At 33.9% G+C, this 17,931-nt stretch overlaps 2 protein-coding genes across 13 annotated transcripts in view; one reads left to right on the forward strand and one right to left on the reverse strand.

The window, feature by feature from the left end:
• The window catches only part of LOC128192460 (nephrin-like), a 47,936-nt gene extending 43,601 nt beyond the window's left edge, over positions 1 to 4,335 (reverse strand). Inside the window, exons 1-2 of one of the 3 annotated variants that reach the window (XM_052865146.1) lie at positions 4,238 to 4,333; positions 1,323 to 1,432 (exon numbers count right to left, since the gene is read on the reverse strand). The gene's annotated coding sequence lies outside the window, so the exon portion shown is untranslated. Of the gene's footprint in view, positions 1 to 1,322; positions 1,433 to 4,237 lie in introns of all 3 variants that reach the window. The other 2 variants (XM_052865135.1, XM_052865147.1) reach the window with 2 other exon arrangements.
• A 2,294-nt stretch (positions 4,336 to 6,629) lies between these two features.
• Positions 6,630 to 17,931, forward strand: part of LOC128191775 (kin of IRRE-like protein 1) — a 42,972-nt gene continuing 31,670 nt past the window's right edge. For 4 of the 10 annotated variants that reach the window (XM_052864059.1, XM_052864070.1, XM_052864068.1 and 1 more), the window contains exons 1-4: positions 6,630 to 6,838; positions 7,333 to 7,513; positions 9,416 to 9,544; positions 10,552 to 10,651. The gene's annotated coding sequence lies outside the window, so the exon portion shown is untranslated. Of the gene's footprint in view, positions 6,839 to 6,975; positions 7,514 to 9,415; positions 9,545 to 9,776; positions 10,386 to 10,551; positions 10,652 to 12,298; positions 12,910 to 12,970; positions 13,511 to 13,579; positions 14,961 to 17,931 lie in introns of those variants that run through there. The other 6 variants (XM_052864061.1, XM_052864060.1, XM_052864062.1 and 3 more) reach the window with 6 other exon arrangements.

The raw sequence follows: 17,931 nt of genomic DNA on the forward strand, positions 1-17,931 counted from the left end.
TACCTGATACAGCGAATTATTAAACTCCAGTCAAACTACAGGCAGATAAGATTCTGTGCTAGTGACACCTTGTTAGCCTTGCCTTATCTAATTATATAATGAGTTTTTTTCAAAGCCTGATAACATTTATCTGTATAAACATTCTCAACCTGTGTAAGGAAATTATTTTCAGTTCAGAACGATGTCTGCGAGTCACATGTAATTAGAAATTAAGTTGAGCAAGCATGGAACAATATGTGCACTGGAATAGATGAACTATGCAAATATCTGGAACACTTCATGGGCTCTTTTCACAGTATCTAGAATGTTAAATTTGTGATAGCAAATTATAAAATCAATAAAAAATACCTCAGCTGCGATCAATTTTATTGCAATTCACTGACAAAATCAAGACAATCAGTTCAACGCCTAACAATTACAAGATTGTCAAACATTTTCGTCAATCAGTTCCATCACAAAACTGACAATATTACAATGCTTTTCTTAACTCATTTTATCTACTTCAGCACTGTCAGACAAACTTCTTACAAAAATTTAGCTTAATTGTGCTACTATTTCAAATTTAATTTCCAAAGTTTAAATGAAGCAAACTAGCAACTATTTCAAATAATCTAAGTATCTTGTAATGAACAGATTTTTTTTTTTAAACTAGGGTGTTAGATACCAGAAGGCCAGAAGATTGGAAGACCGATCATACATGTAACACTGTATGCCCTGGCAATGCATTCTTCTTTCCCCAACTCACCAAATTTTTAAGTTTTGTAATCATCTATAGTGATGTTCCATGTCCTTCATACATTAAATATGTAAATTGTGATAAAAAAGCAATTTCACTTAAGTATCCAGGATTTCTCAAAAGTTAAAGCATATTTGTTCGTTCAATTATGATGAATTACATACGAAAATTCCAGATTTTGATCAGGACATCATACGGTTGTCATCCATGATGTATCATTGGACTTCATAATACTTGAAGAGCCAAGGTTAATTCTGACTGCCAATATCCAATATTTATGAACAACATATCATGATTATTATACAATTTTGAAAAAAGACACATTTATGATATGAACATATAACTTCAAAATATCTAGGAGTGATCTGACAAACAAGACAATACATGTATAGTTAAAACAAAAACACATTCCTTTAGACCTTAATATTATTTATTTGGAATTTTTATCCTACACACAAACACAACAATGAAGTTATGCAGAAAATTATACATAATAAGGTACTAAAGTTAAAACTCGGAAACTTTATAGCTTAATACACAGAAAAATAACCTTGATTACAGTCTTTAAATGAAATCTGAAATTTACCTTATTCTTGTCGCTTGGGTACGTGAGAGAGAAACTCAGACAGAGATTTACTTCTACTGCATTCACATCATAAAAATGAAATCTGAATTTTATATCCACAGTCCTCCAACCTGTAAAATCAGAAAAAGCACCGAGGGATAAGCTTATTCATTCTGCTAGGACTAAGAAACAGAAAGGCTGCATTGAAGAGCTAGCTTCGTCATTGACGGAGGTATACAATGCAGGATGAATGGGGATCTCTTGGATTCTTGTTATTACCAACAAACACCCCATGTGAAATCGGGGTGCAATTACCACAAGCACAAACAGACTACCTGCAAATTCCCATTTAAATATGCACAAAATCTCCATAAATATGACATAACTGTAAAGTGACGTTCATTTACTTTTGTATGATTTATGACTTTACAATCCCCAGTGTCTGTTTATCAATAGACTCCTAATCTTACACTTGCTTGCATCTAGCTATCAACAAAACCAAATAGTTTTTCTATGACTTAAATTGGTTCTTGCCCATACATTTTTATAGTCCGTCTACACATGCAGAACAAACAAATTGCATATGTTTACAACATTTAGTGTCAAAAAACCTGTTTGCCTGTTTTACATCATTTTTATCTGGATTATGGCTCCTAAAACAAATGCCTTGAGTTGAAGAGGATGCTTCTGATTTTAACATATGCAAATTAATAAATGTAAACTGCTTACCTATATAGTATATCACTCACAGACATTTACAAGAAGGTAAAATGCATTAATTTCTCACTTACCACTCAAACTCCAGATATAATCCTATAAATGGGAAAGCGACAAAAAAAGCCACTTACAGTATATTGATGTATATGTAATTTTTTACATTAAATAAAATTCCACATATCAACTCATCCGAATAAAGACATGAAATATTGAGAAACCATTTGTGATTTGATAAAAATTCAATACACCTTTCAATGGTGTAAAATATTAACACTTATTGAATTCTATAATAATCCATACACGCTTGCTGCTAAACGTGTCAGATTCATATTTCTGTTCTTTGTTACAGATTTCCCATATAATTATTTCAACTCAAATTTATTCACACATAGAAAAGATATCAGACTTTTAATCAATAAAGTAAACATGCATTGTTACAGAGAATACAACATAGTAGTATTTGTGTATCATTCTAAATTCCATGTCAAAGATGAGGCGTGAATAGATTGCATAAAAGTCCGACCCTGGAGATCCTCGAACTCCAACAGAACAAAACACTTGAAGGGACAAGAGGGAGGGCTTATTCGCCTCCCGTTTCCATTCAGAGCACCGCTTCCTTTATGTTAAGCACACAAGGGCTGGATCCCAAGGATTTGATGGCTTTTATATATGCTATCATCAAAAAATTCAATTACAGAATTTCTGTTTACATTCGTGTTAGTTTGTCATTAAATTTTTAAAAAATCTTTCAAGGCCTCTACCTAAGAGTATCTACAAGGAAAATTTACTTTGCTAGTGTGACAATTAGCAAGAGAATTTCATGTATGAACAAATATAAATTTCATCATATGATTTACTAAAAATCCATTGAATAGGTGCCAAATAGAGCTGAAAAATTCTAATATTTAGTACATGTACCGGTATTGGAGATATAAACTTTGGGAGAAAAAGATAATTTTGTGCTTGAATTCTGGGCCTGATATTTATTTACATGTATAAATAAATTATTATATAAGCACTAAATCCTGTAGAGTGACAGCACCTTCATCCTTCCATTCCTATATCTATATAAAAAAAATTATATAGATATAAGTTTATAACATTGCTATAATAATGCTTAATGACTAAAGAAAAGAGCTGGCCCCAGGATCACAAATCAGTATTAGACTATGTCAAAACTTTTCTATTATAATTAAGAGCATTGAAAAAATGAAATGCTATCATGATGTGTCTCTATATTTTGTTCATAGATACAAATTTCAAGCATAATATTATAATAAATATTCATGTTACGTTAGATGATCGATATTTGGATGGGGGAATCTGAAAATGAAACCATGCTAATTAAAAGAGGTCGAATTTTTAAGGGAGAGGGGTTAGACCCTTTCAACACCCAATCCCCCTTTAGAATTATAATTATCTATGATGTCAACTTTTTTGCAGCTTCAGTGTCTAACTCAGGCATTAGGCCCATAAATGTAGCCTTAAAGCTTATGTCTAGGTGAATTCTAAGCCAATGGTATGGTGAATAAATTTTTCTCGTATCATCAGCTGAAAATCACATGATCGCCCAACACTGGTATTGGACTGCGGAGCAGTCACATTGTCAATAAGTGTTTGTTGGCCAACTTTTAAAAAAAATTCTAATGCCTAAATGTTGACCAATCTACAACAGACATAACAAACTATCTTCCAATGGTCGGACGATGACCGAGTGTTGCTCGACAAACTATTTAACGACTGCTTTAACTGAAGAGTCAACTACCGACGCAGAAAAAATTATAACTTGGACTGATGGACACAAAATTGGTCAGCTGACAAAAAAAAAGGTCGATATCGGCGGGGACTAGGCTGATGAACTGCTGACTGTCGCCTCAATAATCCTATTTTAGCCTCAAAAACCGTCAGCCATTCATATGTGTTTGAGGTATTAAATCTATAGTTTGACTGATCATGCTTGTAAGTTGTGTATATGTCCCAGGTATGATTTATCAAATATAAATCATAATTTTAAAACTATCCCCAAAAAATATCTTACAGTGATAAATTTTGAGAACAGCGTTAAAATTTCGCGTTTGAGACAGTTCGAGTAATACGACTCCTCGTTGCAAGATCAACGTGGGCATGCATTCATCAACAAGCTAAAAAAACCCAGGTATTTCTTGTTATAACTAATCTAATACATGATACCAAACCTACAAAATATGCATGGCTTTTACCTATATAATTGCATGACAACTCATATTTTTCTAGACACGAAAAATACGCCTCCGTTAAAAAATGTTCCTTCGACAGTTTTCCAAACCCGACATTAATAAATTTTCGCGCGCTTTTCCCCTGGATGGAACGGTGTAGGAGATAACAGTTCTATGTGACGGTTCTTTCGAGCAATAAGAAACGGCTTTGGAAAAAAAAATATCTGCTTTTAAAGCAAGGCGGCGGTGTCAGTGACAAAAATTGTTACCATTTTAGTATATAAACGTTGCAAGATAACGGCTGAAGAGAGATAACTGGGATGTATTTCAGATATTTTTTTTACAAGATCAAAGAGCGACAACTCTAGAATTCAATCTGACAGGCTTTGTTTCTTGAAACTTGTAAATATTCGATCAAATGCCACAATTTAATTTTTATTGCAGTATCTCTAATTCTGTAAGAGACTGGTCCTGTGCACAGTACATAGCTGATAATAATTTATAAATGTTTAGATTAATATGTATAATAAATGTATTGTAACGGGGAGAAACAATGACGGACTCGATCGGCCGGTAATCAAACCCTCTAGTCAGGTGCTTTACTCACTGAGCTATCTGGCGCCAGTATTCGAACCAATCTGACCGTCACATTTCTCCCCTTAAAATGATCTTCGTCCTCAAAAATCATCCCAGGCTCTTGCCGCAGAAGTTATCATGGCATCTAGAAGATGGTCACAAAACTGGTTTGATTTATATTATTTGTTAAAAAGGAATATAAAAAGAAGTGGTACATGTGTATGTATCAAAATGATAAATTTGATTTAATTTTCAATTCAAATCTTATAGTATTATGTAATTTTAAGTATGATGACATCTAGAGACCCCATTATTTTTTTCTCATAGAAAGAATGATCTGTACAGGCATACAACAAATGATTAATATATATATATATATATATATATATATATATATATATATATATATATATATATATATATATATATATATATATATATATATATATATATATATATATATATATATATTTTAGAAATGATATGGGTGAAATAAATGTAATTCATATTTAATAATTGCTGTTTTTATGCTACCAGTGGATTAATATTTATTAAAAATGTTTATGCTGTTTAAAAGTGTACTGATGCTTTGTATACAACATGTCAGGCTCATGAACTCTGCAGCAGATCGACTTACAGAAAAAAAAAATTCAATTATTGAAACTCTATATGATATAATAATTGGTAAACTTGTCTATTTGCAGTGCTAGGTTTTGCTGCTTACAGTAGATGATCTTGAGCTGTATAGCCTCTGCAGACTATATGTCGGAAAGTGGTCGGTGTACATGTCCTAATGAAGCAGTCCCCCCTCACTGAGCATGCTGACGACTGCGGCTTGTACCAGTATTGGATTTGTCCCCAGGTCTTCTTGGGGTCTGTGCTTATCTGTGTTAACCATCAAGACCTCTGCCATTAGTGGAACCACTGAAGTGGAGCTTTTAGAAGAGATGAATAATTAACACTTGTAAGATAAAAAGTGTCTGATCAGAGATACAGAGAAAAATGGGCAATTTGAATTTAATTATCTTTTAAATAATTAATAAAAAAAAAAGTGTATTAGAAATTGAAGTACAGTAAAACTTGGTTATAGCGAAGTCCTAGGGATCAATGGATTTACTTCGTTATATTCATAATTTGTTATATCCGTATAATGAATTCGTAATAATATCTTTAGCGAATTCACTACATACATGTTTTCTTTCACCAGACTATAATTTTTGCTAATTGAGGCTTAATATATAAAAAAACATTACTTTGATACCTTTAATAATCGGATTGTGAATTGAAAAATTTATATGAAAATGAATTCATTCAAACTATTATGCTAAATGGTTGTGCAAACTTTTAAATTTGTAAAGAAGTTTGTTATAAAATAGTTAAATTTCGTTCTTATTCACCTCTACGGGACTCATAATCAGTTTGCTGTATCCATAAATTCATTTGTAACAATCAGTTTTACTCCTTTTTGATTCTGATTTTTATCTTTGGATCAACCCACTAGTTTTTCACTTATCATTTTTTTCAAGATTGCATAACCTGGACTATTGATTAAAAATATACCGCTACAGATCAGGATCAATTGATGGTGCATGGTGATTCAATCATGAAGTTTTTACAGAACGACAATGATACCATGGCATACTTCAACAAGATACTGAGTTTGAACTTTTTTATTTTTTTTTTATTCCCTGTTAATTACCCTACAGATGATGATAAATTGATTTGTTATTTCACAGTCGAAGATCAAAAAGGCATAGTTTGTATTGGGTCAGAATAAAAACTGGCACTAGAATCCACAAATCAAATTCAATACCAATAGAACCTCCCCACAAAACACGTGGGCCTGTGTGGAAAAGTTATTAGATACTTTGTATAGATTAACCATTCTTCTGGGAGAAAATATGGTCAATGTTGAGAGAAGATGATGTTTTTATGGCCTTTTTATTCATACTTGTTATTGCTTTTGGTTTTTTCTCTCCAGATCTTGGAAGATTGTGTGATGTTTTTCACTCACCCATCCATCCTACCCCCCATTCTAAACAAATACAGGTAATGTGCATCCACAAACATAGATGTCAGTCATGCAGAATTAACGAACTGATCTATGATGTATAATTATGAATTTGTCCTTGTGAATATATATGTCCAAAGGCTATCAACAGTTATGTTTTTGTTGGCCTGTGCAGTACTTGTCTCATATATATACAGTGTATTAACACACTTTGAGTACACTGTACAGTAGATTTGATGTTTTGTATGGTACATGTACCTGGTATTTTTATTAACAGGTAGGTCAATAGAATGTTGCATTATCGAAATCAAACAAGGAACCTAAAGATCTCTAATTAATCACATTGCTAAAAACTCTCCATTTTCTCCAATCCCAGCTTTCCCACTTCCTGGTATTGATCTGTTAGTTAAGTTACTACCTGATATTGACGACTATGTTTATTTCTCCGAAGGAAGACCAAAACTACTTGGGATTGTTACGTGATAATTAGGTTATCTTATGAATTACTAATGCTGAATTTGTACATCTTAAGGTATACACCGACTAATGGCAGGGTAGCATGCAAAGAGAGAGAGGAAACAGGAGAAGACTGCAGAAAAACAATAGGATTTTGAGGATGGTGACTGTATTCAGAGTATATAACCCCACAGGAATAGGACTAACGGAGTGCTTTGATATCTTAAGGATGTGAACAGGACAATTGAATGTTTAAAGTAAGAAAACTTGAACTGGTCTTAAACATGGGTTATTAAATCACCCTGACTAACATTCAAAACCAGTCAAATTATTTGACTGGTTTTGAATGTTAGTCAGAGTGAAAAAGTTTATTTCAAGTACTGGTAAGTATACTTGGGTGCTATCAGTTTCTGAATCTGGGTTAATATTGTTAATGCACAAAGTGAAATCTCTCAAGAGTCACCAGTCTTCTGATTTATATATGAATGAAAACCTGTAATTAAATTTCCTCTAATGTAACATTCATATATAATCCAATAGGTAGATTTATCAATAATAAATTCGTTGGATGTCATACTGTGTAATAAGACAAAATTCTGTCCCACTGAGCCAACTGTCTTAGATCTGTCATATGTCTGTATTACCAGCAGAAAGATAACTATATAATTCAGTGGGCAAAGGAAAGTGAATAGGAAATGTGAAAAAAAATAAATAAGGAAAATCTAAGTCATAATATTTTGTGCATTAGATATTACTCATTCTCAGATCTTTATTTTATTATGAGAATACAAGCAGCAAGCTAAATATTAACCCCCCTTCCCCCCCCCCCCCCCCCCACTCTTTCCACCCAAAAAGAAGTTGAAATGTCATCTTTTCCTTTTTACTTCAAAAAGAACTTTTTTTTCTCTTTTTACTCTGCAACATGTCTTGTTAAGATGTCTCAGTAAATTTTTTTATTTCTTTCGATATTCTGTTTTATTTTACAGAGTGTTTGAAGTTATGTAATTTTTTGTGATCATTATTTGTTTTAACCGATACAGGAAGTGAAATGTGTTTATCATCAGCCTCAATGTGAGGTTGTGTATTCATTGGAAGAACTGACATTCCCCGGCATCTACATGGTTAAAATGTTACGTTTTGCCGCTGCGTTATGTTCCGTTATTTGCATTGTTTAACATTTCACCATCAGCCTGATGATTCCACAGGAGTAGAATTAGTAAGCTCAGTAGGCAGGTAATAAAAGAAGGAAAGGATTTCATTTTGACATGTTTATTAAGTCAAGTTATTTCTTCTGTTAATTTGAGCATCAGTCACAGTTGATGCTCTGTTTGAACTGTCTTTACAGTGCTGAGATTTAGCAATATGACTGTTGACTGAGTCTTCAGAAATTGACCCCCTTAAGGTTTGGTAAGGTAGCAGTGTGGGGATTATGTGGTATTGTTTCATGGTGACACTGGATAAGGAAAGGCTAAGGAAATCCTTACCCTATCAGAGGCCATCTGTTGGCTTATTTTCACATGGATTTCCTTAAAATTTTATTATTATTTGCAATTAACTACTATATAGCTACCTATTGGTACAAATTGCTGTAAATATTTGATGATCAGCATTTGTCAGTAGATAAAGAGAACAAACTGCAAATGCTTTTCATTGAACATTGATGTTTATTTTTGATTGATGAACAAAGATAAAATAAATACACCATTAAAAAACTTGATTCTTTTTATCAAATCTATTTTATTTACACATCAATTTGTGAGTCCAACATTATCTAGCTGGTCAGTATATACATGTACTTTTACTAGGTCTGATCTGCATCTGAAGTTTAAACTTTCTGTCTCTGCTGCATAATTCTTGTTTGATTTTCCAATGGATTTTCAATGTATTAACTTTGATTTTGAACTAATGTGTGTTTGTACTTAATATTGTGTTGAGTGGATGGAAATAGACATAAATTGGGTATTTGCATGATGTGGAGATGTCCTTTTCTGACCCAGCCGATTCATCTCATTAAGTCCCAAGTTTTAAGCAATTGCTCTCCAGTGATTGGCTATTTATTACATAAGCAAGCTTTTCAAGTACTATAATGAGAATTTCAAATTGATTTGGTGTCAATTTGACTCTGAGATTTCTGTGTTTAATGATCTGTGAATTTTCAGTGAGGAGTGATCAGTGAAGATCATACAAGAGAAATCAAGCAGATTGACTTGAGAGCCCAAAATATCCCCAATTACTGATGTGCCTTCCTTCACCATAGCAACTGATTGCTGCTTAATTACTTATTGAAGGTATATTACATATTTTGGAACTAAAGAAATTTTGTTAGTCTTCCTTATTGGGAGTAATGTATATTAGGTATTAGCAGGGGTTCATACATTGATAATATTTCTCTGCATGCTTGATAGGAAAGCAGAAATATTGTAGTATCCTTCAGTTTATAGCTCTGATTTTTGTTTAAATCATGAAACATCTGCAATTTACTGTGGTACCTGTTGAAAAATTAATTTAACCAAGGGCCTTTATAGAACAATGTTTGAAGAGAGCCCCTCGTGATCTGGAACCATCTTCATGGAGAGAGAGAATCACTAAATTAAGTAATTCTCCTGTCAGTTACCATTTCATAAAGCCCCTTAATTCTCCACTCTTGCCTTCCTTTTGAGGAGATAAGTACTCGATAGTGATGTCAATCATTTTAATGTTGAAAATTATTGTGAACTCTTTTATGTCTAAAACAGAAAATTGCTTGCTATTCTTTGACTTTAAACTTCCATAAAATGATTTGCGTATAATTGCACTTTGGTAGGGGGTTTAATAATGATTCTCTTTTGTTCTCCCTTTCTTGGGAGCAAGGTTATGTGAAGGAATCAAAATGGAGAAAATTAATTAGCATTTCTGTACATGGGAGCGTGAGATTTTATGTAGTTGCTTGATGTACTACAGTGTGCTCAATATCAGTAATGGTTTGCCAATACAATTCACAAGACGCATGGAGTCTTCCAGCTCAGCTAATTAAATTGTTCTGATAATTGTATAGCCACTATGGACAAAATATATGACGAGAAAATACACAAAACGCACAGATGAAAAGGAGGTTCATTTTCCCTGGAAAAAATTGATTAGCCACTTCAGGTACAGTGGGAGATTGGGCTATATCAATATGAAACGCCAGCAAGTCAACAACGCAAAATTAAAGGAGCTGTCACCTGTTTGGTGTTTATAATGAAGCTGATACACAAAGTCATTTGTTTGACTCTGTAAACTAAGTTCCTGTATTGAGTGATCATATACTTTACAGGTTTGACTAAAGACGGCTCTCTGTCCAACACGCCAATAGACGGAGTATTGATACGGACGCTGCCGATTGATGACAGAAGCCACGGATCATTTCTGATGAGGTAAGTTAATGATTAAATAAACAAATGCATCCTTCACTTTGTGATCAAGGATTTCATTATACAGCAAAAATGGGATCATTTTACAGTCTTTCCTATACTTGGTATCAGCTGTTACATTAGCCTGACACTTGCTGGATCAGGGAATGTTTCTATCTTTTTGTATGATGATGCATGCTTTGTTACTTGTATTATGAAGATTTGGGAAACACCAACTGGTTTGTGCATAGACATTATCTTGTTTTAATTTAGATTCTCACCATATTTAAGAATCTGAAAAGGCATATTTGGGGTTTTTATTTAAAATTCATCAAGTTGTTAACTATGAATTGATCTAAATATTTTGAAAGTGAATTAAAAATGGAAAAACAGCAATGTTTTTTTTAATTTTATTGTTTGCTTTTTTATTTCCTCCAATAGATTACATTATCATAAAAGCGTATGTGAGATATTGCAAGTTTTAAAGAACTGTAATTACGTACATTGTTTGCTGATTTATATAGTACATTATGTACTTCTGTTGTTGTGAAATTTAAATTGATAGGGGGTTAATGAGAAATCAATGAGAAATCCATTCAGGGAGCGGGTTGGAAGAGTTTTGATATTTAAAGATAATACATTATAGTTTAAGGTTAAGCAAAAAGAAGTAGTAGATCATGTTTATGATATGTAACTGGACTTTTGTGAACACACTGCCCACAAGTTGCAAGTCCAAAACCAGCAGGCATATAAGACATTGACTATGAAATATAGTTTGGCAGTTTCATAAACACACTGCCCACATGTTAAAGTCCGAAACCATCAACTTCAATTCAGTGCACACACATTGTCAGTTTGGTACTATAGCAGCTCTCTCTGATCTTTCTATCTACATACATCAAAGTTGGTCTCGAGACATGGCCGTTGGTAATAATTCCCCTCGGACACCTTTTTCTCTGATATGTACCAACTCCTGTGTCTGTATTATAAGGAACAGTGGCAGGCATAACCCCCTGGAAGCCATATTTAGTCATTTGCTTATTGATTTAGACTTACTCTGGAGAGGGTACTAGGAGATGCCTTATTTTTGTGGGAGGCCTCATCACGATTATCGTGCATGACTGGACGTCTTTTTAATAACACCTGACTTGCCGAAGGAAATTGACATACTGCTTAATTTACTGACAATATGATAAACCATTGAATACCCCAATATAAAAAAAATGTGTGGAAGGGAAAATTTATGATTATAGTCAAATGTGATGGCCGAGCTAGCTCCCCTTTTTCTCTAACTATCGGTATTACATTTACTTTTGTTGTCTTTTGTTGGCAATAACACACACAGCAGCTGAATTACTCTAGACATCATCTGTAGAAGCTACTGATGGATTTTTCAATACATTGTTTCTGAAACAATTAAAAAAAAAAATTCTTGCCATCATCGTGAAGAAATTAAACAGTCAGTACAAGCATTTTCATACATCATCACAACATTCAGATATTAAATAATACATTTAACACCTGTCAGAGTCTCATACTATTTTAGTGGACGGAAGGTTCTTTAAATTTTAGGGATAATTCATAGAATGCAATGTTAATGATATTTTGAATTTCTATGCATTTCTATTTAGGTTCACTAAATATTGACAGTCGACTAAATTTTTCCAATTGAATTTAGTCCTGCTGTATTATGGGAGCTTGTGGGACAGAAACAGTCTGTTTTCCTTGTTCCGTCTTTTGGATCAAGGTCACTTTCTGTATTTGTTAGCACCTTGATGAAGTCTCCAGAAAAAGTTACAACAAAAGCAGGATTACTGAGCAAACAGTATTTAACTTTTAATGTGTTTCTCTAGTAACAGCTGCCGCATGGGGCTGGGCTGTCCATTATTTAATCCCCTCCCAGTCCACAATGACAGGGTTCCCGGTCACCATTGCCCATCTATTTCAGTTTATTAGCTCTTCTGGAAAATCCCTTCAATGGAATTTTTTCCCACTTTCTCCCTAATTTGTTTGAGGTTCTCATTTTTTTCTGCTATATTTGTTCCTCTGAATTTAATTTGAATGGTGGGTGCTCTTTGTTCTCGCGGACTGGAGGTTTTCTGACTCCTTGTTTACGCCATTTACGGAAGAGAATTTCATGAGAGAAACTCAATACAATATTAAGGAAATGATATTGAAGATTGCATGAAAGAATTATGCACTTATGACACACTTAAAATGTGAAGAAGAAAGATATTCAGATGGATTTATGAGTGGATCAACATCAACAAATACATGCATTTGTAAGTTTTCTTAAATCTTTGCTAGAATTGATCAAGAAAAGAAAGAAAAGGGGAGAAATAGCCAGCATATATTGGATGAAAAGGAGGGAATTTTATGGCTGATAAGTTCGGAAAGAAGCTCAGGATGATGAATGAGCCTGATATCAAAGTCTTAATTTGTGGGGAAATCATTAATTTGGAGGGAATCAGACGTGCTAGGGTAATAGACATGTTATCATAGCTTTTTGTCATCGATTTTGGACTGTCTTTCCATTCCAGAAGTTGATCAAATATAAGAGATCAGCAGCTGGGAGTAGGAGAGGGCCATGACCTTTGAAAGAAGATTTGAAATCCCCAAACATTGTCCTGGGTTTTTGTATTTGTATATAGTGTGTGTTATATTGAAATCAATTGTCTGTCGGTAACATCTTGTCCCCCCAGTCTGTGCCCTGATTGTTTCCACACCACTTCATCATTTAATCACAAATGATCCTGAGTGGAGGAAATGTGTCGTTCCCAGAAAAGTGATCATTATCCAGGTAGATTTATATTGCTCAGGATCAACTTTCCATTGTTGGAACTACCTTGTGAGAATTATCATGGACTCGTGCACTGCAGTTAGGTATTGTATTACTGCACAATACAGAAGTCTTAATTAACCCCCAAAATCTCCCGAAATGATTTATTTACATCAATTTTAATGACATAATGAAAGAAAACATTTAATTATTTCCGTTTCAGGGGGATTTTTTCCTAATTGGTGGTGGAAAAATCCTTTTCTTGACTGACATTTATTTCCACTACGTGTCAAAATTTCAGTTGCGATGGTTCCATAAACCTCAATTTATCATGCAAAACAGCACTCTTAATGATCATTAAAGAGGAAGCCTTTGTTTCCAGAATAACAACAGAAACAGAATCAGAAAAGAAACAATAATTGTGACATAACAGCAAGATGTGACAGAAAAGATCTGATTTTTCTCATTCTCCGCAACTAATTAGTCACTTAAATTTTGAAAATCTGTCACATGACTTCAGAAACAATACCATTTTGTTCCATCTTGTGTCTCTTGTAATCAAGGTATAATCTGATTTTGAATTGCACCTTCTTAATTGAGAAGGGTAGCTTTATCCATTGACATCCTGAACAGCAAGTACAGAGGTGAATTGGTTTTTTCATGGAGACTTTACATGCAAAAGGGCCATGTCGGGAGGATCTGCTGGCTAATTAACTGACTCTCATTGTAATTAAGTTAATGACAAAGAGAGGCTAACATGGCCCCACAATTCCCTGCTAATTGGACACTGATGAAGCATGTGACACTAAACACCTGGTACTTCCCCAAGACTTTATGGCTTTTTTGGAATCGTTAAGTCAACACTGAAAAAAATACATTGATCAAAAATTGCTTAAGTTTCATCCAAATTAGAATGTCAAGTTCAATTTATTTGAAGTTTCTGGTATTGATATTTTTTTGCAACAGTGAAATGAAAATCTGAGGTAAATATTTTCTGATGATTGACTGATTCAAAGAGGAACAGGTAAACAGTAAGAGGTCCAAACTTTTAGATATATAATAGCAGATGTATACAACATTATCCTATTGATGTACATATCCTTAAATCTGCAGATGTACATATTGGGGTCCATTAGCAAAGGAACATCCCAAAGACCCCTCCCAAATTATAGAAATCATCTGGTCAAGGATGACTTTAATTGACATCTGCCCCTTCACCTTAAAACCTATTAGGGCATGGCACCCAGCACACAATCCCAGATAACAAAAGACCCCCTGCAATGCGACTTGAGCCCCAGAGGGGCAGGAAATTATTTTCAATGATTGGTTATGGAGATGCTTTAATGCTTTATTGAAGGAAATCATATGGGCTTACTTGCTTAAGTATGGTCTTTTGTGGAAAAGTGAATTTGGTGAAGGGATTTCTCCACTGGTTTCTGACAAAGCTGATTTTTCATGTAAGATGAAGAGGATTTGATGTTGCTCCAAATTAAATGAAGTGTGGAAGTTTGATTTATTGACAGTTATACAGATCATTCAATGTGTGAAGATGTGGTAAGATTTTCAGTCATGGATTGATTAATTTTTAATGTTTGTATCTCAAAATGGAAAAGATATTCTAGAACACATGCAGTAAGAGTAAAGCTGATGACTTGCAAATATTTTATTTTAAAGCTGATTATATATACCACATTATCTATAATGTATTCATTGGATATTTTTTTCATGGTTTTTTTTATTGTACATGCAGGCAATTAATAAGGCAAGTAATCTAGGGTGTAAATATTAAAGGATTTGTTTTAACTTAATCATGTGTTCATAATGTATGCATACATCTTAAACTACAGTTGAGCAATGGAATGAAAGTATTTTTTCTGATGAATTTTACACAAAAAATTTCCCTCCAAAGCCATTTAGTGGCCCCATTGGGAAATTTTCTATTAGTTTTGTAACCAAGCATTAATAAGTCGTAGCATGAAGGTAATGAAAAGATGCAAATCCCGGCTCATTATTGCCGTCACAAAAATTTACTATAATAACAGGCTGTTGGAGCAGAAACATTTGTAGTAGAAGCTGAGAAGCAGTGCTGGTAAGGGAATGCCTGGAGCTCAGAGACAGCCCAATAAATGGAGATTCGATTCACCCCATGATGGGTATTTGAGTGAAATGGTACAAAATAATAATACATTATGGGCATGTTAGACAAAGTTACACACAGCTAATCTTTATGCAAGTTTAATTCAAATTATTTCTTACACATATACTTCTATGTTTAATATTTATAATTATTTTGAAAAAAAAAAATTGTTATAAATTTTCCATGTCATACATGTATATACAATTTCCTGTAAAGGAAGACATTTTACTTCTGGTGAACTTTAATTTTGTTTTAAATGAATTGAGTTTACTTGGGGATTAACTAATTAAATGAATTTGTTCACCTCTTCATAGCAGTAATTCACGATCATATCAGCATAGTTATATTCTGAATGATGGTGAGATTTGGGCCCTCGAATTATCAATAATTGTATAATGAATTTGCAACATCCTGTAACTAAGTTATCGATTGATTAATTTATCATTGTTGAACTGTGATATTTTGGGTTGTTAAGTACAGCAGCACAATTCGGATATCTGTGTAAGAACTGACAGTTTGTTTACTATCAGTAATATCTAATTTGATTGATGAGGATTTCTTCCTCAGGAGCCAGGCCAACTTGATGAATTTGATCAGTTTTTGTTTGAGTTCACACAGCGTCCACTTAATATTACATGGCCCTAGTGCAAGGACCACTGGCCAAGGAGAGAAAATTATCTCTGTTCCTTGATAACAATTCACAGCAGCCCGAGACAGGTGAGGAATAAGGTGGCGTGCCAGGTATTTTTACCTGTATACCTGTCCTCAGGTGCTTCCCTCCAAATTCTGCCCCACTCCATTGGTTGTTGGTTTGATTGAGCCATATGGTTTCCACAGTTGCATTTTATTGCTCTTTTAATATTTTTCTTAAAGCACTTTGTGTAAAGAGAGCAATTTTAGTATTAATCCAACCATATACCCAGGAAAGTTGCAAGATGGTTGGACAAATTTTGAAATGTATAACAAAGGATGTAGTGTGAACTGAGAAGTGAACTTTTGATATATGGAAGTAATGAAACGGGAGAGAGAGAGAAGCGTGTGGCAGACTCCTTGGGTTACCATGGTTAAGTTCGGGAACTCCATTATCAAGGTTAATTTTCTCTAGCCTTGTTACCAGGTCTTTATTGAATTCTATAACCGTTTTTTGTTGTGTCAATAAAAACAGCTACCGGCGCGGGGCTTGGATACTTTTTTATATTAAGAAGAAATATTGATTGTGGAATTGTATTGATTGTGACATCTGTTGATTTTCCGGAGTGCGTAAGTCTTAGACAGGTAATAATTAATCTGACATAATAATACCCATAGTTATATGCTCACAAATGGCTCCACCTTTAAGCAAGGGTCGGCTTTGACCAGCACAAAGAGAATCAATTTTCCTCGGCAGTCAAAGCCGTGTGTGCCGGGAAATATGATCTTTGTGATTCTGATAATTTTCTTCATGAAAACCTCAGGTAGAAGCTGATGGAAGTCAGATATTCTGGCTTAGAATCAATTGTAAAGAAAATTAAACATAATATGACTTAAATAAGAAAACATTCAAATGAGAGCATTTATAATCATTAAAAATAAAATATGGGCATACTAAATTGGTTGTTACTTGGGAAAACTTGACAAGTACAATTTACCGGTGCATGTATGTAATGATTTAAAATTGAAATTTTCATCAAATTTTGGCTATGGTACTAAATAAAGGTGGTATGGAATGCTGTTGCGTTAACAAGAATGAGAGTACATCACATTCAAAGTGTAATCACTATTTTAAAATTTTACAGATTATGTTACCACAAAATGCATTTTTGATTCCTCACAAAGCTAAAAATTGTAATAACTGTAACTGGTTTCATTCTCATGCATGACTGCAGGTTTGAAGGTGTAACCATGCAATTGCAATACATGTGCATGTATTATACACCAGTGCATAATTTATCTGAGTATTTGGTACTTCAGGAAAAAATGCAATACCTAGATTGTTTCATTTGTTTAATGATCATAAGAGCTAAATAAGTTAAACTCAATCACTTACATTTTGAATTGTTTCCTCTTTTTTTTTAAAAACTGAACTTTATTTATTTTACAACGATTGATAAGCAAGTTCTACAACTTATATTAATATCTCTCGTTGGCACGGATGTTAGCGCGAGGGGGTCATTGGTGTGGGAAGAAGCCGGAGTACCCGGAGAGAACCCACATGTCCAAGCGGGCGACCACCATACCCTATCACATACCACAACTGTCGATCACGGGGATCGAACTCGGGTCGCAGCGGTGACAAGCGAGTGCATTGTTTCCTCTTATTTTATTGGTTGCCAATTTGCTGGTTCAATGAGGATGATTATAAGTTTTTATTGCTGATGTCTGTAATATGAATATGCCTGGACAAAAATT

The sequence above is a fragment of the Crassostrea angulata genome, chromosome 7 (assembly GCF_025612915.1).
Source record: "Crassostrea angulata isolate pt1a10 chromosome 7, ASM2561291v2, whole genome shotgun sequence".
Classification (NCBI taxonomy): Eukaryota; Metazoa; Mollusca; class Bivalvia; order Ostreida; family Ostreidae; genus Magallana; species Magallana angulata.